Source organism: Egretta garzetta, unplaced genomic scaffold, assembly GCF_000687185.1.
Source record: "Egretta garzetta isolate BGI_Z169 unplaced genomic scaffold, ASM68718v1 scaffold271, whole genome shotgun sequence".
Taxonomy (NCBI): domain Eukaryota; kingdom Metazoa; phylum Chordata; class Aves; order Pelecaniformes; family Ardeidae; genus Egretta; species Egretta garzetta.
The window spans coordinates 2,438,168-2,453,489 of NW_009258669.1; the positions used below are offsets into that span (position 1 = coordinate 2,438,168).

Genomic DNA, 15,322 nt, shown 5'->3' on the forward strand with positions numbered 1-15,322 from the left:
TTTTGGATAAGAAGGAGAATGAGAATAAAATGGCTGAAGCTCAGTACAGAAATATGTTGTTGTAAGGATATAAAAGGGAATGTTATCTAAAAGTGACCAGGGGTTATTATAGCTCTATTTCTTTTCAGTTAGTGTTTGCCACTGGCAAGGCAAATTTCTGCTGTGGGTGCTTTTCCACTGAAGAAATCCTGTAAAGCATCTGATGATGATTGTTACATATCTTAAATGCAATTCTCTAACAAGTTGTGATGGCTTTTTTGTGATGTGGATTTCAGAGGTTCTTTAGTCATGTCATATAGATATATCACTAAAAGGATAATGTTCATGGAATTAGAAGTTTCGTCTAATTGTGAATTCAGTGGACCTATTGCTAAGCAAAATAAGTTGGTATGAGTGTGTTATATTTAAATCTGTATGTTTCCTAAATTGTATGGATATAATTTGGGATGCAGTTTATAATTTCACTTTACCCATGCTTACAAAACATACTGTAGGAACCGGTAACCCACGTGTACTATTTCTGGTTTTATTCTCATGTTTTATCATCACTTCTTCATAAACAGTTGGCCTAGATATATTCTTACAAGTGGGGAAAAGATGATCTTTGAATTTTGAAGAACTGCAGAATTTTCCTCTCTGTCAGCCAGCCAGCACCCGCTCAGTGTAAGTCACATCTAAAAATTAAAACAAATTTAACAGTCATTAAAATTACTGTAGACAGTTCATGACATATTTATGAACAGATAAGTTTTTACAGGGTGTAGAATTAACTCTCCTCTCTGTAGCAGACAGAGGAAAAAAAGAGGAAGGGTAGGCAGCGAATGCCATTATGAATGCAATTGCCAGGCAGTGCATAGAAATACCTGTTTTTTCTTAACTTCTGACAGTAGTCAAACATTTAACATTTGGTTGTGCTCTATTCCATGACCAAAATACTATGGGAGTGGTTGAAAAGATGATGAAATTAAATATTATCAGTAATGGTGTATATGTGACTTTCTCTTCTATCTTTAAAGTAATGGTCTTAGCAACTTTCCACAGAAAAATGTGGTTTTTTCTTTTTTCTTGCTTTTTTTTTTCTTCCTACACATTGTGCAGCTGAATGATGGTGGAACAATATAAATACACAAATAAATAAATTACATTTTTAAGATTTTTTATGCTAAAGAGATTTTCCTTGGCCAGATCACTTGCTGTCCAACTAAGTAAGAATTTGTTTCTAAGTTTTCAGCAAAATAAGTTTTGTTTCCTAAAGAAGAAGACAAATTCAGTATGCTTCTGACATCAGTCAGTTATCGACAGAAAAGGAAGTCCTAGGAGCCAAATCGATTCTGAATGCCCTAGATTTATACTGCAGGTCTGTGTTATCCAAGAATACATGCAGTTAATGCAGGTTATTCAGAATGCATGTTGATGTCTAGAAATGGAATAAATCTGAGATATCCAGAATTTATGCACAAAAATAGTGGCACAGAACAAGCCCAGCATTTTTGATGTATTTGAGATGCGCTGCCTCAATAGCCTTCAAGTTGGTATGTCACTCAATTGTAGAACCATTTATGTTGACAGAGAAGTTTTGAGATCAGCTGGTCTCACTGCCTGGCTCAAGGAGAGTCAGCAAAACCAGGTTTCCCAGGACTATGTCTGGTTACATTTTGTGTATCACTATAGATGAAGACTCCACAGTATCTCTGGGCAACCAGGTCCTGTGTTTGACCACCCTCACAGTAAAGAAGTGTTTCCTGATGTTCAGAGGAAACCTCCTATGTTTCAGTTTGTGCCCACTGCCTCTTGTCCTGTCACTGGGCACCACAGAAAAGAGCCTGGCTTCATCTTCATTCCCTCTCATCAGGTATTTGCCCTCATTGGTAAGATCCTCCTGAGCATTCTCTTCTATAGGCTGAGGAAAGAATCAGCTCTCTCAGCCTCTCCTCATATGAAGAATGATGTGACAATTTCCTCTAGAAATCTGGGACACTGATGACAGAGCTCTTCAGCTGAGCTACCTAAAAATGGCTTGAACTCTAAGATATATTATTGCAATTGGCAAAGTCCCATAAAACAGTGGTTTTCTATGAAAACCATGAATACATTATCAAAATAGGCAGGGGATAGCACAAACTGATTGTGAAAAGGTTCAGGGGATAGCTCAGTTTGGGTGCTTTCATCTGTTACATACACGTCTGATTTGGATATAAGTCTGGAAGTCTTTTTCAAGGCTATGAAAATTCTTTTCCAGTTCTATTCCCAGGGACAGGTGATATCCTTAGTTCTTTGTCCAGTTTTGTAATAGTGCAAAGTCATGCTAGCCTAAGGGAAATGAGAGAAATTCCTCCTTTGAAGACTAGCTTGTGTTGTAGGGCCAGGAAGAATGTGCTTCCTGAACTGTTCCTTAGGGTAGAGTAACATCCTGACCTGTCCACATCTGTTCTCTGAGAGGGAAAAAAACAAGAATAAGTCTTCCAAACTTGTTCTTCCTCCTTTTATTAGGGCTTTCACAAAGTATTTCACTGTCCGGTGCAAACTTGCTTTCTCAATGTCCCAGGTGACAAGAAACCAGGAAAAAAACCCACTTAGGAATATTGCACCTACAGCTGAACCAAAGCTTATCCATGTTTGCTCTCATAAGAGCTTACAACTCAAGCTGAGTGCTGTGCTGGCTGCTTCCTGATGTCCTCTGGTCACACCAAGGAATAAAAGCTGTGCTTATGTTACGCATGATTCACTGCAGAGATGTGCTCAGCTGGTTAAGCAGCACACTTCGGGGTGGGTGAGTTGCTCTCCCCAGCCTCACCAAGAGAGTCTTTCACAGTCTGGGAAGGAGAACAAGACCTGTAACGGGTCAGAGCAGGGAAAAGGAGAGGAAAAGCTCCTTCCCTGCTCCCAACACTCACAACTTCAATAGATTGCAAGCTGGCTTTCATTTCATAGTGCAGAGGCCGATAGGTGATTCACCTTTTTCTCTAGCTTTCAACATCAGAACAAGCCCAAGACTTTCTAATTGGTTAAAGAGACAAGGAGTTCTGAAAAAAATAGACTTATTTTATGTTAACTCCTATCTACTGGTTGTTATATTTAGCACACTGTTGCTACACAGAAATAATAGTTGCTTGCTCTGCAGTTACTGATCCGTTTTCTGGTTTGATGAGAGTTCCATGGTAAGTGGGCAGAGGAAGTGGAAGCCCCAAAAATCTGATCTGAGTGTGAAACACAACTGCCTTTCCCAAACTTGTGGGTCCAGGTCTCCTGTTAAACAGGTAGCTGTGAAGTTTCAACTTCAGTATGAACTTCCTTAAAGCCTGGAGATATTCGTAGCCACAATTTAGCTTTGCATAAAACTCTAATCCTATTATTTTCTTCAGCTAGTCAAAGATCATCTTATCCATCAAATAGTTATTTAAAATGTGCTTTTATGAATAAATTGATTTCCTACAGAGATGCCTGCAATGAATTGAATTTTGCATCCTTCTGTTTATATCTGTATATGTGCTAGTGTTAAATTGAACATTAGTGTTTGGCCAGCTGATTCTGTCTACTGCCTACTTGTTTATTACTTTGAGTTCATCCACTGGTGTTCTTAATTTACTTCAGAAGATGCAGAGTGCACAACCCATGAAACATCACGTATCTTTTAACCTTGACACTAGGAAAGGGACTAATGCCTGAGGAGGGAGACTGGGGGCAGGGGGCTACTACACTGCTACATTGCCTCATGCATTTACGCATAATTTATTGCACTTTGTTCTCAGTGTTGGGGTCTGGGCACAGTAGTGCTGTCTTTTGAAGTTATTTATTTAGCATGGCTTAACACTATCATGCTGATAGCAAGATATCTGGGACCTGTGGGTGGACTTTGAAAAGCAGATTCTCAGCTCTCTGTAAATCTCCCAGTTTCCAATGATTCAAAGAGGATTAAGGGTTACCTCAAACAGAAAGGAAAAAAAAGGTAATCTTTCTCATTAATTTCACCTGGTTATAAGGGATACACAAGTGGTGGAAAAGTGTTGCATTAATTCTGTGCTGTTAGTTTCTGGGAGAGGTAACTGAATGGTGTCAGGCAACATTTTCTATTAGGCTAGTGTTTTCTGGTGATCTCAGGACTGGGAAATCAGAGAAATTTTATAGGGTTACTCTTCTCCCAGAAAAAACAAAACAGAATAAAGTCCTAGGGTTATGTTTCAATAGGTGATATCAGACATGCAAAATGACTGACACTATTCAAGTTTCTAAGTGATTGCTTAAAATGGGAGGGAGGCATACATCCAGAAAGTACCTGTTTACGCCCCTAAGCACCAAATCACCCTCAGTGACTTGTATCCTCTGTCTGTAATGCTAAAGAACGGTACTTTTTCTGTTTTCAAAGGATGTTAAAATATTGTGCTCTTTAATCTTGTTGGTATATTTCTTCTCTTTTTTTCCAAAGTATTTAGAAAGTTGCAGAATCATTTGCAAAGGCAGAGGTTTGCCTCTTTCCTAAAGACTTATTGTTTCAGAAAATATTTCTGACATTTATGAGGTTAGTTTGGATGTAGTTCAAGCATGTCTGAGTGTCTCTCCATTCACCTCGTTTTGGATGCAAATTAGACACTTAGAAATGTTTCTCCTTTGGCTCAGTTTGTGTGCCAGCACACTAAGTAAAAATGAGATCCTCAGATCTTTGTGCATTTATTTGTTGATCATAACAATGTTTAATTAAGTATTTTTATTTAATATCTTTATCTTGATCTGAACCATTTACATTTTCTTTTCACATGGGATTCTGTTTCACGCAAGCATTTCAGCTGCACAGGTATGAACAAAAATGCCAGTGAATTGAAAGATAAATAAATTGTTAAGGACTCTCAATTTTAATTTAAAAGTAATGGATGACATAATCTTAAGTTTTTGTAAAATGAAATTCATGTAATCATCTTTCTGTGGTTATATTCTGCCAATCAATTACAGTATTGACACTGGGATTAGTGGTAGGATTCAACCTTTAACACCAGCTCTTAACACAATGCTATCTGAAATGTCCACCTACCTATGAATCATTTGGTTCCTATAGCTAACCCACAGCTAGGATTCCTGCATTTCATGTGACAGTCTGAGGTAACTGTTGGTAAGGATTCGATTTTTAATGGCTGTGCGTTTAATTATGTTCTCTGCAAACCCCTTGCAAGTTAAGTTAAAAATAGCACTGCCATATGGATTGTTAACCTGAAGGTCATAATAACCCTCACTTTCAGGATGGCAAGACTCAAGATTTTTTTTTTCTCTGTTGCAACAGAAACTAACAGTACTGAAAAGCTTAGAATCACTGCAGTAAGATGCCTGAAAACTTTCTTTAAACCATATTAAGGTATTGGGTTCTTTTTTTTCAGAGAGGATAGAACTTCAAAATCTGCCTCAGACCCTCAGCTGTGCTCATGGGTAGCAAATCTGTCTGTATTTCAGTTTTGCAGTTCTATTATACATCAGACTGCGGGATGTGGTGTCCCAGTTGTAGAGTGTTCACTAAGGGACACACCATTTGGACCTTGTGACACCTGTCTTGTCCTGGAAGTATTTCTTCCCTGCAGTGCTACCATAACCAGAAATGCCTTTGTTAGGTATGTTTAAAACTACCTGTGCCTGCTGATATTCACAGATCTGCTTTACTCTTTTCTATTATTTAGTTCTTAGGATAATGGAATGATAAGTAAGAATACAAATCCTTTATATTCTATGGCTGTTAACAGAAAAGTCAGCCCGACCATGAAGTAAAAGAGCAGCCGATAGGGAACAGCTAAATAAAGAGTAATACTTAAAGCAGATGTTAACTCAAGGAACACTTGTCAGCCTTTACATAAAGAACGTTATATATCTGAATGGTGACAATTAACCAAATTTAGATATTCTCAAATACATAGTAGAATGAAATCTTTAATACATTTCAGTTAGTAGGAGCTTGTGAGAAAGGAAAAAAAAATATGTCTTAATCAATATACACAGAAAATATTTCCTTCAAATCATTTAAAGCTAGAAAAAAAGCACCCAATTCATCACAGGGAACTATGCAATTAGGATGGAGCTCTCTGGGATGACTGACACAACATTAGTATTAACGATAAATAATAGAAAAAGAACTATGGTGTTAATTAAATGTAAAATGGGAATTTAAATCTATCTCAAATCAGCTTTGATTTAATTATTACAAAATTTTAATTGATTAATTACAGAATCCTATTAAGAGAGGCATATAAATGAGAAATGAAATTTGGCAGTTTATTCAAAGTAAGTTAAGTCTGATGGAAAGTAAAGTGAAGAAATATGCAAAATATAGAACCTCATTAAACATTTTAGCCTTGGACAGATGTTGAAAACCAAGTCGCAGTTCGCCTCATCTTCAATTTTATCTTTTTACCATAAAGCACCAGAGTACTTGTACTTGCTACTGAGTTACTTATTTTATTGTATTTATTTATCCCTCTATTTTAATTCAAATTTCCTCATCTAGTTTGCTTTCTAGCAACACAGGGACAAAACTGAAAGAAACACTGTCAGTGTTTCAAAAAGTATGTATTTCTCTGTCGTGGTTTAACCCGGCTGGCAACTAAGCACCACGCAGCCGCTCGCTCACTGCTCCCCCTCCCTTGGTGGGATGGGGGAGAGAATCAGGAAGAAAATAAAAGGTTAGAGCTGAGGGCTGAGATAAAGACAGTTTAATAAGAGAAAATAATAATAATACTAATAATGAGAATGATAACAGAATATATAGAATATACAGAATATACAAAACGAATTATGTACAATGCAATTGCTCACCACCTGCTGACCGATGCCCAGCCTGTCCTGAGCCGCAATCAGTCCCTGAGCCGCGATCACTCCCTGAGCTGCGATCAGTCCCCGAGCAGCGAGCAGTCTGCCCGTGACCGACCGACCGACTAACTCCCCCCTAGCATGACGTTACATGGTATGGAATAGCTCTTTGGCCAGTTTGGGTTAGCTGTGCTAGCTGTGCTGTACTCCCAGCTTGTTATGCACCTGGCCGAGCAGGAGAAGCTCAAAAAGTCCTTGAGTAGTCTGAGCACTACTTGGCAACAGCTGAAAACATCAGTGTGTTATCAACATTCTTCTGGTACTAAATCCAAAACACAGCACTATGCTAGCTACTATGAAAAAAATTAACTCTATCCCAGCCAAAACCAGGACAGTATCCACCCCTTATTCTATACCATTTACGTCATGCTTAGGTCCTACCCTTACAATACATTCCAATTAATCACCCCCCCCTTCCCATTTTTTTTTTTTTTTGATATATACACACAGATACCATTCCCTTAGTCTATGGACCACCCCTCTGAAATGCCCATTGGGTTCATTTAGTCCACGGTTTTGAGCTCCATCTGTCGTAACAGTCTTTCAGGGCAGGAGAGATGTACTTAAAGCAGATGTTAACTCAAGGAACACTTGTCAGCCTTTACATAAAGAACGTTATATATCTGAATGGTGACAATTAACCAAATTTAGATATTCTCAAATACATAGTAGAATGAAATCTTTAATACATTTCAGTTAGTAGGAGCTTGTGAGAAAGGAAAAAAAAATATGTCTTAATCAATATACACAGAAAATATTTCCTTCAAATCATTTAAAGCTAGAAAAAAAGCACCCAATTCATCACAGGGAACTATGCAATTAGGATGGAGCTCTCTGGGATGACTGACACAACATTAGTATTAACGATAAATAATAGAAAAAGAACTATGGTGTTAATTAAATGTAAAATGGGAATTTAAATCTATCTCAAATCAGCTTTGATTTAATTATTACAAAATTTTAATTGATTAATTACAGAATCCTATTAAGAGAGGCATATAAATGAGAAATGAAATTTGGCAGTTTATTCAAAGTAAGTTAAGTCTGATGGAAAGTAAAGTGAAGAAATATGCAAAATATAGAACCTCATTAAACATTTTAGCCTTGGACAGATGTTGAAAACCAAGTCGCAGTTCGCCTCATCTTCAATTTTATCTTTTTACCATAAAGCACCAGAGTACTTGTACTTGCTACTGAGTTACTTATTTTATTGTATTTATTTATCCCTCTATTTTAATTCAAATTTCCTCATCTAGTTTGCTTTCTAGCAACACAGGGACAAAACTGAAAGAAACACTGTCAGTGTTTCAAAAAGTATGTATTTCTCTGTCGTGGTTTAACCCGGCTGGCAACTCAGGACCACGCAGCCGCTCGCTCACTCCCCCCTTCCTCAGTGGGATGGGGGAGAGCATCGGAAAGAAAATAAAAGGGTAGGGGCTGAGATAAAGACAGTTTAATAAGAGAAAATAATAATAATACTAATAATGAGAATGATAACAGAATATATAGAATATACAGAATATACAAAACGAATTATGTACAATGCAATTGCTCACCACCTGCTGACCGATGCCCAGCCTGTCCTGAGCCGCAATCAGTCCCTGAGCCGCGATCACTCCCTGAGCTGCGATCAGTCCCCGAGCAGCGAGCAGTCTGCCCGTGACCGACCGACCGACTAACTCCCCCCTAGCATGACGTTACATGGTATGGAATAGCTCTTTGGCCAGTTTGGGTTAGCTGTGCTAGCTGTGCTGTACTCCCAGCTTGTTATGCACCTGGCCGAGCAGGAGAAGCTCAAAAAGTCCTTGAGTAGTCTGAGCACTACTTGGCAACAGCTGAAAACATCAGTGTGTTATCAACATTCTTCTGGTACTAAATCCAAACCACAGCACTATGCTATCTTATATGAAGAAAATTAACTCTATCCCAGCTGAAACCAGGACATTCTCTATGCTCTTTAGAGACTATTTGGTCTAAAATCTATCCTTTCATCTCTGTGGCTCATGAGGATCCTCTGACAGTGCCACAACCCTTTACTCAGCTACACTTTACTCTTCAACTTCCCAGTGAGGCTGGCTTTTCTGTAGCACATTGGGTGGGGGACATAAACATCTCTCTGGGATGTGGAGCCCCTCTTCCTTCCAAAATGTTTTGAAAGGTGGAACTGAGACATGAACAAGACATGCAAGGCTCAGATCTCAGAAGCAGTGTGGCATCATCATCAGGCATAAGTAACTCGGTAATAAGTTAAAATGTGGCAGAGTGTCTGTGTGCCCTGTGCACAACTTTTCTCTGTGAGTGACGAAGAGTGAAGAAGATTCACAACAGTTAATGCAATGACAAGAATATATACATCTCAGCCATTCAGCAAATGACTTAGACCTGTTTTCTCAGCCCCTCATTCTTTACAGCTCATCACAGAAAAGCAAGACCTTTAGTTTACTTCTACTGCAAACTGGATAATTCAAACCAGTTTTATTTGCATGTGTATGTAAAGGATTTCTAATTTTTTCTCAGACATCATATATCAAAAAGGATGAGGGTGTACACTTATAACCAGACAAATTTGTACAAATCAGCTGACCTGTATTTTCTGCAACGTGGAAGCCGCAGTGTACCAATGACAGACTACCTCAAACAAGTCATGGAAACAGCACACACAGAATAAGTGAATATTGTTGACAGTTTTTCAAAGTTCCTAGAAAAGAAAAGCAAAAATCATAAAATGAAAAATCCATTTTTTGTTATTTCAGATTGTTACAACTAGAGTAACTATCAGGATGGGTATCGTGTCCAGATGAACTGCAGGGTGGGTAATGAATATTATTTCATTTGATCAAAACCATGGAATGTAACATTACAAAACTCTGAAATAATTGTGGCTGTTAAGAATGGAGACAATACCTTAGTTTTCAAATTATGGCCATCAGTGAAACTTATGTGGAGTGAAAGAAATATGGTGTAAAGGAAATTATTAAGCTTTAGAACCTTGTATATTAAAGTCCTTCTGTTGCAGCATAAGGATCTGGTATTTGGTAAGCCCCATGTAGTGTAATTGAACGTGTTCAAAGAAGAGGTAAAAATGTAGATAAAAAGGCTGCAGTGGGAGTAAAGACAGATTGTGAAAACTTTCTATAAAATTGAATTGTATGAAAGGATTTTAGCTTAACAAAAAGAGAAAAAATTAAAAAAAATAAATGCAAAATAGAGATATATATTAAAAGTCAAATTAAATCACTCCTGAAAGAGAGATGTGCATGGCAATCAATAATTACACATTGTATTCAATCAAAGATGAGACAAATTCAATTAGTGTTTAGCCTCGTTAAAAAGTTTTTAAATCAAGTTTTGTTTCTTTTTGTATGAGTTTTTGTGTAATACTACAGATTTAATAAGTATCCTCTGCATGGCTATTAGAGGAATTTACTGGTTGCTGAGCTACCAAAAACAAAAAGACAAACCAAAAACACTCTGTGGGTAAGTATTTGCTGGACTATGGTTCAATGGGATATTACATTTGGCTATGAATCCACAGACATGGAGAGTATTTATGAAGCCTATGCAAGACTGTCCAAATTTTTGAGCCTAAGAGCTGTAACTTTCAGGCTACACATGGGAGAAAGGTTACAGCAAATCACACTTCTCAAGAGTGAAGCAGATGCTGGCCTTAAGCAAATTAACATAGCTGAAACATTCAGAATTTATTTTCATGTCATAAGTATGTTCTCAAGTCTTTTTTCAATCTGTGGCAAACAGGGAGGGGAGTGAACTAGTGGAATGGTGGACAACTAATAACAAAAGTGAGCTACAGTCCTCTAATCAGCTCTCAATGCATGTGACAACATTCATTTCAAGACCTATTGCAGTTATATCCTGAAAAGTGCATCAGAAAAACAAATAAAAATGCCCAACATCCATCCAAACAAGAAAACTGTTCCTGTTATCTATTACGCTTATAGTTTCTTCAAACAAATAAACAAAAGCAAGTCTATCTTTTATGTACATTTCTCATGCTTCCAGTGAAAAGTAGATCATTTTCAGTAAGTCAGTTCTGATCAGCAGCATGAATTTTGTCTTGTTCCTTTTGATTCATCATTATTAAAGTATCTGAGCCCTTCTTAAAAACCATACATCCTCAGAACATCCTTTTGAGGTGAGAAACTGTTGTTCTCACCCATCTGAACACAAAAGCGCACTTATCAAGTTAATTGGGAATAGGCTTGAATCCTTGGTATTGATTCATCTTTTTGATAGCAATAGAAATGAGACATGGGGAAATGTTCCCTTTAAAATTTTTCTTTTTTTTTTTGGTTTTCTTTTTTTTATCCTAGTTATCCATAGATGGTTATAAAAACAGGCACATGCATAGAAATTGATATATATTAGGGAACTGCTTAGTCCTTGGCATTTAGCTGCTGCTGTTGCTGCTGCTGGACTAAGGCTGCCTACGTCTATGCAGATTAGGTATTTGTTGCAGTGTGTGAACTGGTAGCATCAGGATGTAGATACAACATGTGTCTCTTTCCTGGAAGCCCCTCTGGAGCGGGGCCAGAAGCTTAGTTTCTCCATCAGCCCTGCTTCAGTGTGGCTGTAAGAAGGAGAGCAATGCCATCCCACCATACGCCTGAGCTGCATTCTCCTCATGTTTGTTCATCTATAGGTATGCATAAGTGGCCACTGTCTGACTTGCACCAAGGAAGTAAACTTTATGCTACTTCCCCGAGATCAGGAAAACATAAATAGATTCTTCTAAATCTGTCAAAACCTCAGGATTCACTTCAAATTATTCTGTTTCCATGAAAGAAAAATGACATGTTTTATGAATATTAATTTTTTGTGTGTGTGATGAATGTATATGACCCAACTTCCCATCTCTTGTGCTTTTGCACAAATTCTGAAAACACTTTTTTCTTATGAAGCATGTATTTTATTGTTCTTGTAAGTTCATAGCTCCTCAGGGCTCTTTTACAAGAACAGAAAATGTCTGAGGCCAAGAAAAACAAGAATGGAATTTCTGGAAGAAAAAAATTACATCCACAGCTTTTGCAAATGCTGGGGCCCAAGTGTTTGTGTCTTTCTAAAGGATCATTTGGTTCAATTATGCACAGTTTATTTGCTGTGCTTGCTGTATCACTGTTGCTCTTGAATCTTATTTTATGTTTGTCTAGGGCAAGCTGAAGCATTCATTTGCTGTGTTCAGTGAATAGTATGTTCTACAGCATTAGTATATCGAAGTTACTGATTCTTTCAAATCAGAGTTGCCTAAATGTTTCGATTCACAGTGCCTTAATACCTGATAAAACTTTTCAGAATAGACTACTAATAAGTATAAATTCTTAAGACTGTTCTTGCCCAAACCTGTTTGCTACTGTATGATCATATTCAGACCTGGCACAGGTAACTGTGCGTGTGAGTGTGCCCTAATTTCTGGCAAATTTATACACAACAAGAACAAAGACAACCTCTCCTGTCATACAAGGTACGGAGAGATACATTAAAACTAACAAAGCAGAAAGGGGACTGAAATTGAAGCAGTTTTTAAAATGACAGTTTAATGAAGGCAGTGTGAAAATACTATCAGTCTGATGGAAAGCATCTGTCCTCAAGTGTTCTTGAATGATGGAAGGTTGTGAGACACTTCAAGAATTTTTTTACCAGTCTGTGGTTATATCAACAGTAGGTCAGGCATGACCTGTCTCCTTTAATATCATAGCAGTGACAGCCCACAACACAAAACCTTTCAGACAATCTGTAGATCCTGCATTGGTCCTTCTGCGCTAAAAGAATCCTTCAGAAGTATTGCATGTCATCATTCGAGGATTTGTAATTAAGTTACAACTTGCATTTTTATTTTAAGTCACAACCTGGGAGTGTGAAATAACTATCATGAAATATGACATATTGTAGGAATGTTGTGCAGGAGATAGGAAATGAGAGCTGTAATAAATGGCATTATATAAATCTAGTACATTACCTATCACTGTATCTGAATCCATAAATACTAACTACAAACTGTGATGAAAGTCATTTGTCATTTTATTCCTACGGATTTCCTCAGTTTGCTGATGTCTGTTTAATGGTTTCAGGCAACATTTCTTATTGATCACTTTCCATTTCTGCCTTGTCTTTTATACTCCACATTGTATTTTCAGAGCAGTATTACACACTCAAATTCTGTCCTCATTGTAACCCACAAACAACCTTGATTGACAGTAGCAACAAGTTAGTCACTACTTTATATTCTTTTTTTTTACACTATGATATCAATGGTGTCTCACTGCCAACATAACATAAAATCATTTGCAATTCTAGCAGAGCCATTCATGCTGCTGTGGTCAAGGGTATGCCATTACTTCAAGTTTAAAATCCTCTGATATAACTCAACAGTGTAAACTACCTTCAGGCGGATGGCACAGAGGTTCTCAGATTCTATTTTTTTTTCTCCAGAATGTGAAACTAATTGGTCATTTTTTTGTGTTCCAAGAGTTAAAGAAAAAAAATCAAGGAAGAAGTTCTGAACAATTTGAAAGTGACTCATGTAAGTACTGTTAGAAAATGAATCTATGCAGGTGATTGGTCTCTGATTTATAAAAAAAAACACTGGGGAGAGTGTACTAATTTAATAAAACCTGCCACTGGGGACACTTCCCTGGAAAACTGCTTGAATCTCAGTCTTGATTAGGTAATGTCACTGTTTATAATGTACCACATTTTATATGTTTTCACATAAACATTTCTGGATTGACTTCACTGGGATTGGTGGTAATCAGGGCTGCACTCCTGAGAAGAGGCGGCATCTGAATCTTAGCCCTGCTGAGGACATTGCTGGCAGGTTGCTTTCTCTGTTTCTCTTTTTTTTTTTTTTACATTTTATAGTCCTATATTGAACGTATATCATCTAAAGAGTGCCAGAAAGGCTACTGTACTTTCCCCCTCCTCCCCTTCCCTGCCCCCCCCTTCTTTTTTCTTTCTGCACTGAAATGACCAAGGGGGTCTACACTTGTGTGTGTGGTTTGGCCACACCTATTTACCTATTTCCCCGTGAAGTATAGAGGATGAGCAAGCTTTTACAGCTACAAGAACCTTTCCAAGAAAAGCTTTATTCCTCTACTTCCTTGAAAAAGCCCCTTCTCAGCTGAAGTTTATTTTTAGTTTATGTGTGCTCTACCATGGGAAGAAGTCTGATGAGCCTTAGGAAGAGTGTCATGTTACTGGTATAAGGAGAACCTTTTTGCACTGTAGTAGCAGCTACCCATTACCTACTAGAATTCCTTCATATTAGATGTTACACAGACAAAAAACCCAACAATCTGTCCCCTGCAAAGACAGGAAATGAGATGTCTGAGAGAAGTACAAGACATTACTTGTACTATAATTTGAGAAAAAAGGTATGCTATACCCTTCAAAAAAAAAAAGTAATAGTTGTGTCATATCTTAAATCAAGATTCTTTCCAAACTTTCAAGTTTATTGTATTGGGTGCAGGTGCCCAGGTGTTGGCAACGGGGTGGCCACAGGGCGGCCCCTGTGAGGAGAGGCCAGGGCTGCCCTGTGCTGGACACAGGTGGTTCCCAATGGACTCACTGCAGGGCAAGGCTGAGCCCCTCAGCCAAGGTGGTAGCGCCTCTGTGGAAACATATTTAGGAAAGAGCAGAAAAACTGAGAGGAGTGCAGGAATCAATAAGAGTTGTACAGACTCATGGAGGGACATGCAGGGGAAGGCAGAGCAGGGAGGAACAAAGAGGGGACAGACAGAAAGGTGCACAAAGGGCTCCAGTCGCGTGTAACAGTCAGGGCTGGTCAGTGCACTTGTCTGGCTGAGGCCCCTGCCCGATCACCACAGTCTCTCCTATCTTCTTATTAAAACTTTTCTTGACTACCTCTCTGCGTAATCCCACTCTCGGTCCCATGCATGCTTGTGCTGCAAGGACTCAGTGCCAGATACTCGGGGGACCTGTGTGTGAGTGGAATTTGGAGCCAGGCACTGGAGTCAAACTTGGTGTGAGAGCACCCCTGGCCTTTGGTGTCAGAGACTGGGGGAGAGGGGTAAGGAGGGATCCCAGTGTGAGCTACTGGAGCAGGTGGGGGTCTTGAACCTCCAACCATGGGGCAGGAATGGTGTGTGTCCAAAAACCAGCTACTGGGAGGCACCGGTGTGAGTGAGGGGCTCTGCGCTGGTGGCTGGAAGAGGGGCGAATCTCTGCATCCTCCCCAGGCCTTGTGCGCATGGGGTGTGCGTGTGTAACCACCAGCAAACTTCAAGCTGGACCAGCTGGTGAGTAGGAGACCCTGGCTCGGGGCAGGGGTGCTGGATGGGCAGATGCACTGTGATGTTACTCAGGGGATCCGAGAGCCTCCTCTATGGCAGCGTGCGTGACCAGCCATGTCTGTGTCCTCTGTGTGCGTGCATGTCTTTGGGACAAGTGCTCAGTTTCTTTACTGGTTGAACCTGCAAATGGGACAAGGTCACAAAAGACCCTCAGC

At 38.9% G+C, this 15,322-nt stretch overlaps 1 long non-coding RNA gene across 1 annotated transcript in view; it reads right to left on the reverse strand.

The window, feature by feature from the left end:
* The window catches only part of LOC118451646, a 28,149-nt gene extending 20,799 nt beyond the window's left edge, over positions 1 to 7,350 (reverse strand). Inside the window, exon 1 of the long non-coding RNA XR_004841142.1 lies at positions 7,287 to 7,350. This is a non-coding gene — a long non-coding RNA (uncharacterized LOC118451646). The remainder of the gene's footprint in view (positions 1 to 7,286) is intronic.
* Positions 7,351 to 15,322: the final 7,972 nt, after the last annotated feature.